The 14648-nt window shown below is 34.7% G+C and overlaps 1 protein-coding gene and 1 pseudogene across 2 annotated transcripts in view; one reads left to right on the top strand and one right to left on the bottom strand.

Moving 5' to 3' along the window:
• LOC101971161 (ubiquitin-conjugating enzyme E2 E2) overlaps window positions 1-14648 on the top strand; it is a 290218-nt gene that overhangs the window by 166972 nt on the left and 108598 nt on the right. The window lies entirely within an intron of this gene.
• On the bottom strand, window positions 6079-6686 carry LOC101960814 (COMM domain-containing protein 7 pseudogene; annotated as a pseudogene).

The raw sequence follows: 14648 nt of genomic DNA, 5'->3' as shown, positions 1-14648 counted from the left end.
ATAATAGTAATAATTTTAAAAGATGTCCTGAAGATATTTCCTGCTGGATCATCCTTCCAAGTTTTTTTTTCTTGCTCTTTCTAGATAGACTCCCCTCTTGACTCCCAGCAGTGTAGCTGAATATTTAAATCCTGAGACTTGTTTATTGTTAGGCAGATTAGTTTTCTGCTGAAGCAAACACAGAGAATTACCTAGAGACTATTTTAAAAAACCCTTGCCACTGGCATTTTAGTTAGAATTCTAGGGAGAGAATGAATTCTAGGGAGAGTTTGGATACTGAATTCTAGTAAAAAAGTGCTGAGATTTTTAGTTTGAAACTGAATTTCAAGCCATTTGACCTAGTGTTGTGTTATTTGGGCATTCTGAAGCCTCAGATAAGAACTAATACCAACTCTGGTGTTGGCAGGCAGCTGTTGTGCTTATCAAATGAGTTAGAGTTGTTGGAATACTGTCTACTTGATCAAGGATGGAAGAGTTGGGGAAAGAAAGCTTGATAAATAGAGGCTATTCCACCTTCTTTAAATAGGGATCAAATTGGCCCAATTGTTGGAAAGAAGCACAGACTGGTTCATTAGAGGAGCTGCTGACTTACTCTAAGGCTCATGTGGCTGAGGAAGGCTACCAACATTGCAGATAGATAGCATTGATTCTCTTTGTTTTTTACTGATAGCATATTCATTATAGTTTTATGCTATTACTTTTGAAAGGTAGTTTTAAACTGTATAACATTTGAGGCAATATTATGAGCTAAAGACTTTAAATATGTTATGCTTTTAATTGCTAAAAGCTGCGGCAGAAAATAACTCTCCACTTGGGAACTTTTGAAACACACTATTATTGTAATACTTATGTTCAAGAACATTACATATTTATTTAAGTACTTTAAGAATGTTATTATAAAACTTCAATTTGTGATTTCAATTGATATTCCCAGGGTTCATATGATTAGTTAGAAGTTTAGATTTTAGCCCCAGACTTTTATATTTTTAACATTGCACCAAAGTGTAGCCTTTGTAATGCATGCTACACAAATAAAACCTGTCTTGGAGGAAAAGAACATGAATGCATTTTTAAAATAAAGATCTAGAGTATTGTTACACTTACCAAACATTAAAATTGGGCTAGGAATATTGACTGAAAGGGACAGGTAATCAGGGAGAAAATCAGGCAGAACAAATTTTGTCATTAATACTTAATTAAATAAAGAGACATTTTAATGAACTGTAGAAATGAAACAGCTGGGGTTGTGGCTCAGCGGTAGTGCTCTCGCCTAGCATGTGCAAGGCCCTGGGTTCAATTCTCAGCACCATGTAAAAGTAACTAAATAAAGGTATTGTGTCCAACAACAAACTAAACAAAAATATTTTTTTTAAAAATACTAAAACAATTCTTAACTTAAAAAAGTTTCATGGCTGATGTTCAAATAGAATTAATCACCACTGCCATCACAAAAGGTTTCTATGGCTTCGTATAACACAGGATGGCATTATTGCTTACCTTTTAGCCATGTAATAAATTCTAAGTATTAAGGAAGATTTGTTTTCTGATCCTAAGTATTCATAAAGATGTATGAAGCATTTTTATGTATCCTTATGTTTTCCTGTGTTTAGGGAAGAAAGTCCTCGCTGTGAAGTGTAATTTTACTAATATAATTATACTAAATTAAAGTATAATTTATACTAAATTAAAGTGCTTTACTTAGGGCACTGAGCTTTCTATGTGTGTGAATGTGGGTTTTTTTTTCCCCTACAATATCACCTTACAAAAACTTGTTTTATGAGTCTTTTTTTTTTTAACATCACAAGCTTTTTTTTTTTTTTAATTCAAAAGAAATCCTCACAAGGTAGAATTTTGTAAACTAATAACTTAGCAAGTCAGATCATCTTCTTCTTGTTTTGTGTCCACTACTAGTTTGTATTCCAGAGAGGCTCAGATAAGTGGACCTGGTCAGTGGTTTCTGATTCCTTTGTTCTTGGATAGCTCTGCCTGAGGTTTGCCTCAAAGGAAGGTGCTATGAAAAAATGTTTTCTACACTTTTATTTGTATATTTAATTTTGTTTGATAATACATCACATCAAATATCCATAGCAGTCAGGATCAAACCACATTTAGTAATTAAAAAGCAGCAATTCCTTAGATATGCATTACCTTCATGCCCCTATTAAATTCCCTCAGAATAACAACTCTTCAGTTTTTTCACATATTTTGGGCTACTCTACAGTCTTCCTTTCTGGCCATTTTCCTCCTTGTAGCCATTAATATATGAAGTTATAGTTTCTTTTCTCTTCTGATTCTGTCTCTCTGCCTAAATGATCTTATCTCTGCCTTTGGTTTTACTTACCACCTCTGAACTTAAAAGAAATTACTTCTTTCATATAATAAAGACATCACAGACCATCAGGTCTGTCTTAGCTTGACTTCCCAGAAAGTAGAGCCTGAAGCAGGGGGCCATGTGTTATTTTTTTTTTTAAAGAGAGTGAGAGAGGAGAGAGAGAGAATTTTTAATATTTATTTTTTAGTTCTCAGCAGACACAACATCTTTGTTGGTATGTGGTGCTGAGGATCGAACCCGGGCCGCACGCATGCCAGGCGAGCGCGCTACCGCTTGAGCCACATCCCCAGCCCATGTGTTATTAACTTTGTTAGGCAATGCATGTCCAATAAGTTGAACGAAGGATAAGGAGAATGTACTTTTATAGGGGGAAAGCCAATGCATGCATAAGCTATTGAGTTGTCTCCTACTGTTCAGTTGTATAGGATCATCCTTGAGAAATCATATTAACTGTCTTAAGACTGTGTTGTGAGGGGAGAATGGAGGAAAAATTTTGCCACTAGTTTCTGTTTCTTATTGCTCAGAGATTCACCCTATAGTATATTAGCCACTCCATAACCCACAGGTAGTTCATGGAGTGTTGTGTAAGTGGGAATGCAAAGCAGCATCAACATAGATACCCTAGAGTGAGAGGCAAGCCACAAGGTGGGGCACTATTAGGTTGATATTGTGTACTATCAGGTTATACTTGTGTGAAGTTGGTGCTGGGGAGACAGATGAAATAAGACACAAGTGAGAATGGGAGGATCTGACATGGTATATATCCATTTATGCCCTGCATTATACCTTAGTAGCAAAGGTATTGGGAACTGAAAACTAAATCCATATCCAGAGAAGGTATTCTGTAAAGACAAAAACCATTGCCACTCCACTGCCACTCCCATTCCCACCCCAATGTAATCAACCTTAGCTTGAGTGATTGTCTGATCTCCAGTAAAGGTACCATATCAGGGGCTTGATACCAGTCTCCCTTGTTGGCAGGTTAGGCATTTAGCAATAGCTTTTCAGCCTAATAAAAAGGAAGCATTTCAGCTACTCTACTGTGGGCCCATTGTGTCAACTCTGGTAGCCTAAGTGGGAAGCTGGTTAACATCCATAGAATGAGTCATTCTGTCCACCTCATTGTTGACATTAGAGAACACCTATTAACATTTTGGTGCATATTTCCTGATAGGTATTAATGAAAGACACAAAAATGCACCCGATGTGCACCCAGTCCATCTTTGTCAGACTTACTTGTCACCTTATCTTTTCTGGTTGTTTTTTAAGCTCCAGATACAACAGCCAGACTGTTATGCCATGTGTCAGGGCATAACTGTAGCACTGGGCATTTCTCCCTCCATTTGAAATGGATAACAAAGTTATTGCTTCAGTTGCTCTTACCTGCCACTTACCTTTTTAGGTGTACTCCTGAATATGCCTGCAATGCAGCAGCAGTTGATTTTTTGGCTAGATTTGAATTCCTTTGTTAGTTGATCATGAAAGAAAAAGGCATTGGTGATTTGAGATTCTGAGTTATATGTAAATGTAATTTACTCATGCCCTTGAAGGTATTTGTACCTAATACCAAAAGTGCCATTTCTATCATATAGCAGGCTGTTTTTTTGTCCATCTAACCTTATGACTTAACAGATACTTAAAAAATCAGTCATTTGTTCACAGGCATGCAGGTTCTACTTAGGCCCTATAACATACTGGAAGCTGTTTCTTTTTTTTTTTTTTTTTTAAATATAGTTGTTCTCTGCTCCAAAACCCCAGCAATATTCACTGTGACTTCTTTTTTGGTGATTGACAGAGATTGCAAAGGTCCTGTACCATCAGATGCACTGATCACAAATGCCTAATGGCCTGAACCGACTACAGAGCCTTCCATTTTATTCTGGGTCATCTTTCCAAGTCTCTGACAAATGGGTAAAAAAATGGTATTTTAAAGTAAGGAATATGCAGCCTTCAAACTCCAAAGAAACCTATCTTGTATTAAAGGGTCGATGTTGAGAGATGTAACAACTTGTTCTTTACCTGAGAATATTCTCAGCATATCTCAGATCCCTGGACTCCTTACAAACTTAAGCAGTGTGCCTACCATACCCCTTAATTTTAGCAAGGTGTCTTTTGTTTGTGTTGCACTGGGCTGTCTGTGATTTTTATTTATTACTCATCAGATCTAGTTGATATGCTGTCATCAGTAGAGTAGTATGTGAAGATAATCTAGGCTGATTGAATTTTGAAGTTCAGGAGAATTGACTTTATTCTGGGACAAGGTATTATGCTGTTCCTGCCTTTGTGAAGATAATCTGCTTTTGATTCTTCCCATAGATACTGAGAAAAACTGTTGCCACATCAGTAACTAAGCATCACATGCCAAAGGCTATTTTATAATACCATGGCAACTGCAACTGGGCCTTCCACTAGTTTCAGATTATAGTGATCCATTATTATTATTATTATTCACATATTTTTTTCTGTTGGGCCATGCAATATAGAGAAAGACGCTATAATAAGGACCGCCACCTGTCTACATCTTTAAGTCCTTAATAGTGGTGTTAACATATCTGCAACTCTTCCTAGTATATAGTGTTGCTTTGATTTAGTATCAAATCAATATTTAGTATTGATGGACAACAGAGTAGTGGGGGGAAAGTTTCAGGGACTTGTATTAAGCTCTTCTTTGAAAAATGATACCTGTTACCCATGTCAGAGAGCTAGTGTGACGGTTTCCAATTACACACTTGAATACTGGGGAAATAACTCCAAGATAAGTCTGCAGATCCTTTGCATCCATCATGAGAGAGATTTGGCCGATAGCTTCATTAATTATGTGGCTTCCATAAACCCACACTCTAACATGATAACAGTTCAGGTAACCCCATATTTGGTGTAGTTTCATGTCCAGTTGTAGTAGTACTCAAAAAGCCTGGCTTTTCCTTTTTCCTAGTACACGTTATCCATGCAAAAACAGTTATTTACTCTTTCTGTCTTTCTTTACACAGGCTTTTTCCTCTGTAGGACCCATTTCTTCCTCTGTGAAGATGTTATATGGTTTTCCTCACCAGGGTAAATCAGACATATGTTATTACACTAAATGTCTTTTTTTCTTAATGCTGTTTATGATAATGGTTGTTTTGTTTTGTTTAGAATGTTTTTTATTCATCATTTAACCAACAGAGATGGTAAGCTAGAGCCAACCCAAGCTAAGATAGCCTCTAAAGACCTACCTCATTAAACAGGGGGAAAAAAAAAAGAAAACTGGGAACTGAATTCTTTTCAGGGAAAACCATGCATGTATTTATACGTTGGCACCTCATTAAAAACTGCTTGGCAGCCAAGTGTGGTGGCACATGCATAGTCCCAGATATTTGGGAGACTGAGACAGGAAGATCACTTGAGGCCATGAGTTCAGGACACCTGGGCAGTCTTACAAGATCTCATCTCAAAAAACAAAACTGGTACCACACCACCACCACAAATACAGAGCATGTAAAAATCAAAGGGAGCTCTCCTGTAGTCATAAACAATTCTTGGTTTCACTGTGCAGTCTTGAGTGATCTCATCATTTATTTACTTTACAGATGCTTTACCTGTCAGAGTATCAAAAAATGTCCTGTGAAATAGGTGATGGTGGTTCCCTTAAGAGGAGTTTGTAGGGAAATCATGCAGGATTCTTTAAGTACTTAATCCTGTTGTTTTCTCAGATACTTTTTTTTTACCTGGGTTAGTAGGACTGCACTCACTGGGTGCCCACAGGCCTAAGGGAGGTGCCTCTCAGCAGATAGCAAGAAGAGGTCAGGGAGACTGAAACACCCCATGCTGGTTCTGATCTGTTCCATGTCATTCAGGATTCTGTAGAACTTAAGGCCCTGTTAGTTCTGTATACATATTTGCAGTTTAATGTCCTTTATTAACAGCCAATTTTAATTGTTCAAAAAAATTCTTCCCACTTTGTCCAATTTGCTGTTCCCAGATGTCACTCCAAACTTCCACTCCCTATTAATAAACTGATTAATCATCAGGATCTGACTGATGGACCATTGAAAAAGTATAGGGGCATTCTGTTTCCACTTTTCAACACATAAGGGACTTTCTCCTCCCTAAAACCTAGCATTAAGGAAACCCATGTAAATCTGCTCAGCTGTTGAGACTCTTCTTTAAGGAGCCATTTGGAACCAGGGAGAAGGCTTTTCTTGATGCTTGTTAGGGGGCCAATACTGATCTGATTGGTAATTCCAAATTCAGACAGCTGTGCCAAAAATCTTTACATTGCTTTGGAGCTCAAGAAGTAGAAAAAAGTTCTTCTGTCTGTACTGGGAACTAAGAGACAGCTTACCTTAAGACTCCAGAGAGGAGAAGAGTTCATCCTCAGGGAGGGGACTTGCAACCTTTCTCTAACAATTATTTCTTTATCTTTACTGTCTATGGTTAGTTAATGCCATTCTCTACATGAGTTCTTTGAGGGTAGTGTCATTGCCTGTTTTGTTCATCTCTGTCCCTAACTTATTCCCTGGGTCACTTCATTCAGGTAATAACAATGTAAGGAATGAAGAATTAGATGATGAAATGGGGGAAAAAGAAAAATTTTCCTCCAAAATCAGGGTTCCTGTTTTTTTTTTTTTAAATCTCATCTAAGAAACCTATATTTTCCACATTTTAGCATTTCTAATATTAATCACTTTGGGTCATGTAGCTATTGTGAGTTAATTATTATTTCCTGTGCATGTACAAATAATTTTGGAAAGGAATATAAACAGCTTGGAAGAAAATTTCAGAGATGCAAATGGAGTAATATTTCAAGATATACTGCATCAACATTACTCTTTATACGTCTGTATTTTGTGGAAAAACAGATAGCTAAAAAGAAATTCAAGATTCAAAACAGTTGGGACTCTTTGAGAAAGATTAATAATTTTATCCCTCCCATAATTGTATGTGTGTGTGTTTGTGTACTCAGAACTGACATTTTATTAAATATCACTGTTAAACTTATTAAGAGATCTCTTTCAGTAATAAACCATAAAATATTTTTATGTGATAAGAAGTCACTATTATAGTTTGGCAAGATTTCTCTTAGTAATTCATAAAATAATGGCATAACTTTTATGGTCAATGAAATATGGCACTGTGTAGTTATCCTCAGAAGCTTTGTTAACATAATATAGCCTTTCATGTGAATTAGAAAAAAGTATTCCTTTCTTTAGGCCAGAATAGCCTTGCAGTTGCATGTAAAAGACAGGTGGACAGAGCTCCAACTAGATTTCAGCTCCTCTTCACCACATGCTTCTGGGTAGAGGAAACCAGCACTATTAGATGTGGCAGCTTCAACTATCCTCAAGGTTATATAAGTTTTTGTAAAGAAAAATTTTGTCATAGAATTTAGAACAGAACATTATTTGTACTCAGACATTGCTGTCCTGTTTTTGAATGTTGTAATTAAGAAAAAAGGTTGTAGAAAAACTTTGTGACATTATAGCAAACTATCAACATCAGTGTTCAGAGGAATATATATCTATTTAAAAAAATCACTCTTCTTTATCTAAGGCAGTTTTTTCCTAATGGCTAAGCCTGTTGTGAAGAAATTTTTATTTGTGGATAACAAAGCATTTCTGGGTAGACAGGAAGTCTAGCAGAATTTAATTTTGAATGAATATGTCCAGGTCAATGACCTCATAATCTTTTTAGACTGAAACTCTGGCCATGAAGCGTTCCAGTCCTACCCTTAGGAACTTTGGTCAACTCCTGAAAGACATGCCTGCCTTTGATGTTTAGTGTTGGATGTAGCTCTTTATTTTTATGTCCTTGGCAGTGTTTTTGTTTGTATACTTTGGAAATACTTTTTACACTGTTGGTGTCAAAAATTTAACTTTTACAACCTTATTTTGGCCAGATCAGCAAACATATAATGGAGGTTTTTAATAAAATTAGGAATAATTTACTTAATATTTTCTTATGCATTGTCTAACATAAAGATTCTGATTGGAAGCTAATCAGTAATTCTTAGTAGTTCTCATTGTAGAAACCTATAGTTTTTTCCTTAAGTACTTGTTCTCTAAATACCTTCTATCTAAAATAAACTTCTCTTGTGAATTAGAAAATGATATAATTTATATTCAAATCTATCATCTAATTTTATGTAACACTTTTTCATGCTTATGATTCCTTTCTCTGTCCTTCCACCTTTATTGTAGTACAGACAGAGAAATGCAGTTTATAATAACCTGACCTCTAAATTGCTGTCTGTGAGCATAATTACAAGAGATTAGAGGGGAAAGCTGCTACTCAAGAGATTGAGAGAGTAAGCCAGGAAGATCCAGGATCTTTGCTACCTAGTGGGAAAGGTAATGTCTTGAGTTTCAGTGCACAGCTCTGCCTATTTACTTCTTCTGCATCTCCCCTCTCAGCATTAACCACAAACTTCAATTTTCTGCCTTTTCTTTGGTTTTTAGAAATATGATGTTATCTGTCATCCTGAAGTATCCATAGTGTTCAAGTGAATTGGCCCTTATTTAACTGCCCAAGATATGCTGTAGTATGCAACTGTGAAGTACATTGGCAGGAAGAGTTTAAACTGGAGGAATTTAGGGTAACTGTTTTGGAGTTTCAAAACGTCAATAGAAAAACACCTTTCATTTTATGTTGTAATTATATGTGTTATACCTAAAGCAATGAAAATGTTCATATCATGGAAGTAGAGAACATTTTCTAAATGAATAGTTCATGGGGGATTTTTATTGTTAGCCACACTTTAAAATATCAACAAACTGCTTACATGGATTTCATAAAATTTGTTTGACAAAAGCAACACATCCTTGTCTTTGGTGACCGTTTCATTACTGTTATTTAGTACCAAATTACAGAATGGTCAGAAATGAGTGGATGAATTAAAACGTTCACTTCTCATCTTTAGCTCTAATTTTAAAAGTCTGAATGGGGTGAGAATGAGAAGCAGTGAAAGTTTGTGAGGTTTTTGTTATATATGATTATATTTGTGCTTTTCTCCACTGTCCATTATCAGTAATTAAAAGACAGTTACTCTTATTTTTTATCCAGACTGGAAAACAAAAATAGCTGGTTCAATTTAATCTTTTCAACATTTAACTAAACCTAAGATCTTAATAACAGTTCCAGTAACACTGCAGGTTATTTTTCCTGGGGGACTGAAGGGCAGACCAAATTAGAACATATATCATGGTTAATCAGTTCTAAAAGTTTCTCTCATTTGACTGTTTTGAATTAACTAAACAATCCAGTAAGCAGTGTTTTTATTAGCTCAGTGGGTAAAAGTTTCAAAGCTGGCTAACAGTGAAATTTCCCATTTTTCACTGGCAGGAACCCCAGCCCCATAACGGGGAAGGTCCCACCAGTGTGAAGGCCCCACATGGGGACCCTTCCCCTAGTGAGGAAGTATACCCCTGAAGAGGAGTCTTCCTGGCCACTGGGCCTACTGCTACCCTGCCACGTGAGTACAGCAATAGTTTTGAGTACCTCAGCAATTTTTCCATTTCTTGGTGGCCATGCACCTGATATGAGAACTGGCAAGCCCTCTTCCTTTTCACCTTCTTAAACATTTCAGAAAATGGATAAAAGCCTCCTTTTTTTTTTTAACAAGTTTTTTTTTTTACAAGTTTAATAAAAATAAATTGTTTGGCTAAGAGGTTAGGACTATAAGTTAAGGCGCAGTTAAGCATGATTAGAGAAACAATCTATACCTATTTAGAGAAGTTCTGTTCAATAGACTTTTATGAAGTGATGGAAATGTCCTATATCCGTGCATTTCAAAACAATAATCCCTAGCCAGTGTGGCTACTTACTCAACACTACAGAAGTCTAGTTATAGTCCAGTTAAAGAATATAATTTTTATTTTATTTCATTTTTATTCACCAGTAGTATGTGGCTAGTAGCTACTAACTTGGACAGTTTGTGTCTACATTTAAAACATTGCATGCCTGAGATAATTAGCCTCTATAAACTTTCCTATAGATGTACCTCTTTATCTCTGTTTCTATTTCTTTCTTTTTTTCCTTTTGGCTATATTGGGGATTGAACCCAGAAGTGTGCTGCCTCTGAGCTACATCCCAGCCTTGTTTTTTATTTTGAGACAGGATCTCTTTAAGTTGCTGAGACTGGCTTCAAATTTGTCATCTTCCTGCCTCACCTTCCCTGAGTCTCTGGGATTATAGGTGTGCACAACTGCCTGCTGTTTACCCCTATTTCTTTATTATCCTAGGAAACCTTGCCTTGTATTATATTAATAATTATAATATGATTCTCTAAGAGAAAAGAAATACTTGAACTAAGAATTTTCATTTCAAAATTTATTCACCCAAATAGATCTTATGTGGTTTTAATTAATTACTATATGATATTAAGAAAATTATTTAGTCTTAAAATTACAAAGTAATATCTATTTAAATACATCAGCTTTATTTTCTGCTTTACATGTTTTAATTTGCAACTTCAGTATGTATATAGAAATAATTACACATATTACAATAACTTTCATTTTATTATTCCTTTTTAATGAGAGTATAAAACATCTTACATTAGAGCAGTATTGTATTGCTATTACTAAAACATTAAATTTAGTACACATTAATTATAATATGGTATAATAAGTTTCAGAGTTTAGTTCTGGTAGGTAGATTACAGAAATTTCAAATTAATTGAATTTTTAAGTTTACTTGCTGAGAGTAAATTTACTTTCACGATTCACCATCATTAAAAGTTGCTTACATCATAAAATGTTAATAAGGGAAACCATAGAGAATATATGGGAACTCTTTATACTGTCTTTCTAATTTTTTTGTAAATCTAAAGCTATTCTAAAATTTTCTAAAAATTTTAAAAATATTGTCCTGCCATCCTTTTTTTCCCTTCATTAATTTAGCTGTGTGTGCATCTAAAACAAAAATTTTCAGATTAGTAATAAAGTCTTATTGCCTGGCATCCTCAAACCTTCCATGAAATTATTATCATAATTTTACAAATGAGGAAGCTGAAGCATAGATAGAATAATTTGAGCAGGGTTTCTCAGCTGGACAGTGGATGATCCAGGATTTGAATCCAGGGAATTTAGATCTTAAGACAGTGTTTCCAGTGACTATACCATGCTGCTTCCTAAGCAGCCTTAATTATGCATTGTAAATTTTGTCTGTCCACTATCTGTGTAGCAGGACATATTCTTCACTGTAGGAAGACCAAAATAAACTGGTAGTCTGATATTAATTATTTTTATAACAGAAAAAAATGGAGGTATGCTTTATTTCTGTTATAGTGACTCAGATTTTATTCTCATACAATGGTTAATTATTGAGTGAGTAATATGCTTATATTCTTCACAAGAAATGTGTATGTTGGTGGGGTTTTAAAAAATAGTTTTGGGGGCTGGGGTTGTGGCTTAGTGGTAGAGCGCTCGCCTAGCACATGTGCAGCACCGAGTTCAATCCTCAGCACCACATAAAAATAAATAATGTTTTTAAAAAAATGTATTGTGCCCAACTACAAATAAAAAATAAATATTAGAAAAAACAGTTTTTTGTTTCTTAAAGATAGTGACCACCCAGGCACAGTGACTCATACCTATAAATCCTAGCTGCTTGTGTAGCTGAGACAGGAAGTTTTCACAAGTTCAAAAGCAAGACCCTCTCTCAAAATAAAAATATGAAAAAAGAAGTATGGGAATGGAGCTCAGTGTTATACCGTGGCCCCTTGGTTCAATCCCTAATACTGCAAAAAAAAAAAAAAAAAAGCAGGAGGCAGGGTGAGATAGTGGCCAAGAATGAAAAAGGGCAAGTATATATAAAGGGGGGGGATGGATGTGATTGCTTATCTCAAAAAGGTAAATTTCTAAAGAACATGGAATAATATATGAATTACTTTAATTATTTTTATATATTGTTTTAACCATATGCAAGTTAAAATCATTCTAACTAGACATTATAAATATTTGATTGTTAAAATTTAAATGGAAAATTTGTTGGTGAATTTTTAGCATCTCTCTGATATATTTTTCTGGGTTTTGGAGGGTATACATTTGGCTGAAAATATGAAAGAAAAATGATGGAGTAAGTTGCAGAGTTAAAAAATCATTGCAGCAGAATATGTTAGTTCCTGTAGTCATTTAATGTATGTTATATATCCTTGGGTAGATTCATATTTTCAACAGAATGATATATATCGATAGCTGCTAGCTATATATAATATATATGTATGTATATATAGTTATATATTTACTTGTCAGCAGGAGACAAGATGGAAATACTTTAAGAAAATCTGAATCATAAAAGTATTTTATAAAAACTATAATCATAAACAAGTGCATTCGTTTTTCATTTTTCAGCACTGAGGACTGAACCCAGGAGTGCTCTATCACTGAGCTACACTCCCAGCCCATTTTTTTGAAGCAGCTGGCACTTTTCCAGTGATTCTTGCAAATTATTTGAATTTGGAAGATGGCATTTTCTTGCTAAGACTGTATATTTTAAAGACTATTAAATTTTTTGATAGATAAAGTTTAAGGCAAAAGTCATGTTTGGAAAATAAAGGAATTTTAAAATTTAGTACATACCAAGCAATTAAAATTTTTATTTAGATTGTTAATTTAGAATGACACCTCAACTTGATCCAGTTATTTTTTATTAGAACAGGTGATTCATGTTATTTAAAGTAGTTAAATGGCTTTTACATAATTCTGTGTTGGGTAAAGGAGGACAAAGGCTTTCTCTGATAAGAGAATGACCAACCTTTTAATGCTATCGTTCTAAAAAAGATGGAATACAGCAAGAGACCTGGCTGGTATAACCAAAGAGGGGGCAAGAAGGATTTGAAGTTCTGTAGTTTATTCTAAAATGCCAGTGGTCCAACAGATAGTTGTAGGATGGACAAGTTAATTTTATGCTGTTGGGTTCTTATGGATTTCTCTTTTCCACTGCACATAGACACATGCTTTTGCTCAGATAACAACTGTATATCCTAGATTTCCTGGAACAAACCAACTTTTGATATTCTATCCCATTTCTTTCATTCGTCCACTCATACTTCTTAATCTGTATGTTTTATTTTAAAATAGAGTACTTAGAAATAGAGATTCTGTAACATATGATATATAAAATTTTTGAAATGTTTGGTATCAACAAAGTTAACAAGTGTGCATATGACTTAGGTCCATAAATTTGAATCTGCCTTTATATAACCAGCAAGTGCTACCTCTGGTGGTATACTTTTCTTCTTTAGTGGGTACCATTTTAAATGTTTCAGTTAAATCATCTAGTTATAGTTTTCTACTAATTAAAAGTATGGACTCTTGTTAAAATGAACACAAAGTATTTTTTAAATTCATTATTTCTATTGGAAAAAAATATGTCCTCAAGCTCTTAAGTGGTTTTTGTTTTTCATGGTGAGGAAAACATGTTATTATCTTTAACCTGATTTTTGAAAAGAGGGTTGGTATAAATGTGACTTAAAGGAAGTAAAATAGAATACCCAAAATATTAGCAAAAGAAAAAAAAACAACTTTCTGGTATAATTTTTCTTCTAATATATTTGCTTCTCATTTAAAAATTGTATAAATATTTGAAGACTAAAACTGAGGTGTGTAGACTTACAGTTTTGGGATGTTAAAAAAAACCTATTGTATGCTTTTCAGAGACTGGAAAGGGAATCATTGAAGATCCTAATAAAGTATAAGTTAAAATTTTCATATAGCCAGGCATAGTGTTGCACACCTATAATTCCAGCTACTTGGGAGGCGGAAGCAGGAGGACTGCAAGTTCTAGCACCAAGTATTATGGCTTTCTATTCAGGATGTATTGGCACATTGGCACAGGAAACATGATACTTTGGTTAGAGAGGAACTCCAATCTGAGCTTATATCATAGTGGTGATGGTTACTTCCTAAAGAAGACATATATATCTGAGAGTAAGCAGAATGTCTGTTATGAAGTAACTTTGGAAGTACAGTTTTCTGTATTCTTTAGTTTCAATGTAGAAAGACAGCATATCTGGGATGTTTACAAATTGTGTAAAATTATAATCCTAAATGCAGATATTTAACTTATTAGAATAGTCACTAGAATTTAAGGAGAAGATTAAAACAGGTGATTTTTATTCCTCAGTTTAGTTCTGTTTGGAGTTTTTGTTTTTTTAAGCAGAACTAGGGATTGAACACGGGGGCACTCTGCAATGATCTATTAAACTACTAGCCCTTTTTTATTTTCATTATTATTTTGAGACAGGGTCTCGATAAGTTGTTGAAGCTGGCCTCAAATTTGTGATACTGATGCCTTAGGCTTCCAAGTCACTGAAATTGCAGGCATACCCCACTGT

The sequence above is a fragment of the Ictidomys tridecemlineatus genome, chromosome 2, assembly GCF_052094955.1.
Source record: "Ictidomys tridecemlineatus isolate mIctTri1 chromosome 2, mIctTri1.hap1, whole genome shotgun sequence".
NCBI classification, from domain to species: domain Eukaryota; kingdom Metazoa; phylum Chordata; class Mammalia; order Rodentia; family Sciuridae; genus Ictidomys; species Ictidomys tridecemlineatus.
The sequence above is the reverse complement of the archived record's forward strand: the minus strand, read 5'-3'. Positions and strand labels throughout refer to the sequence as shown.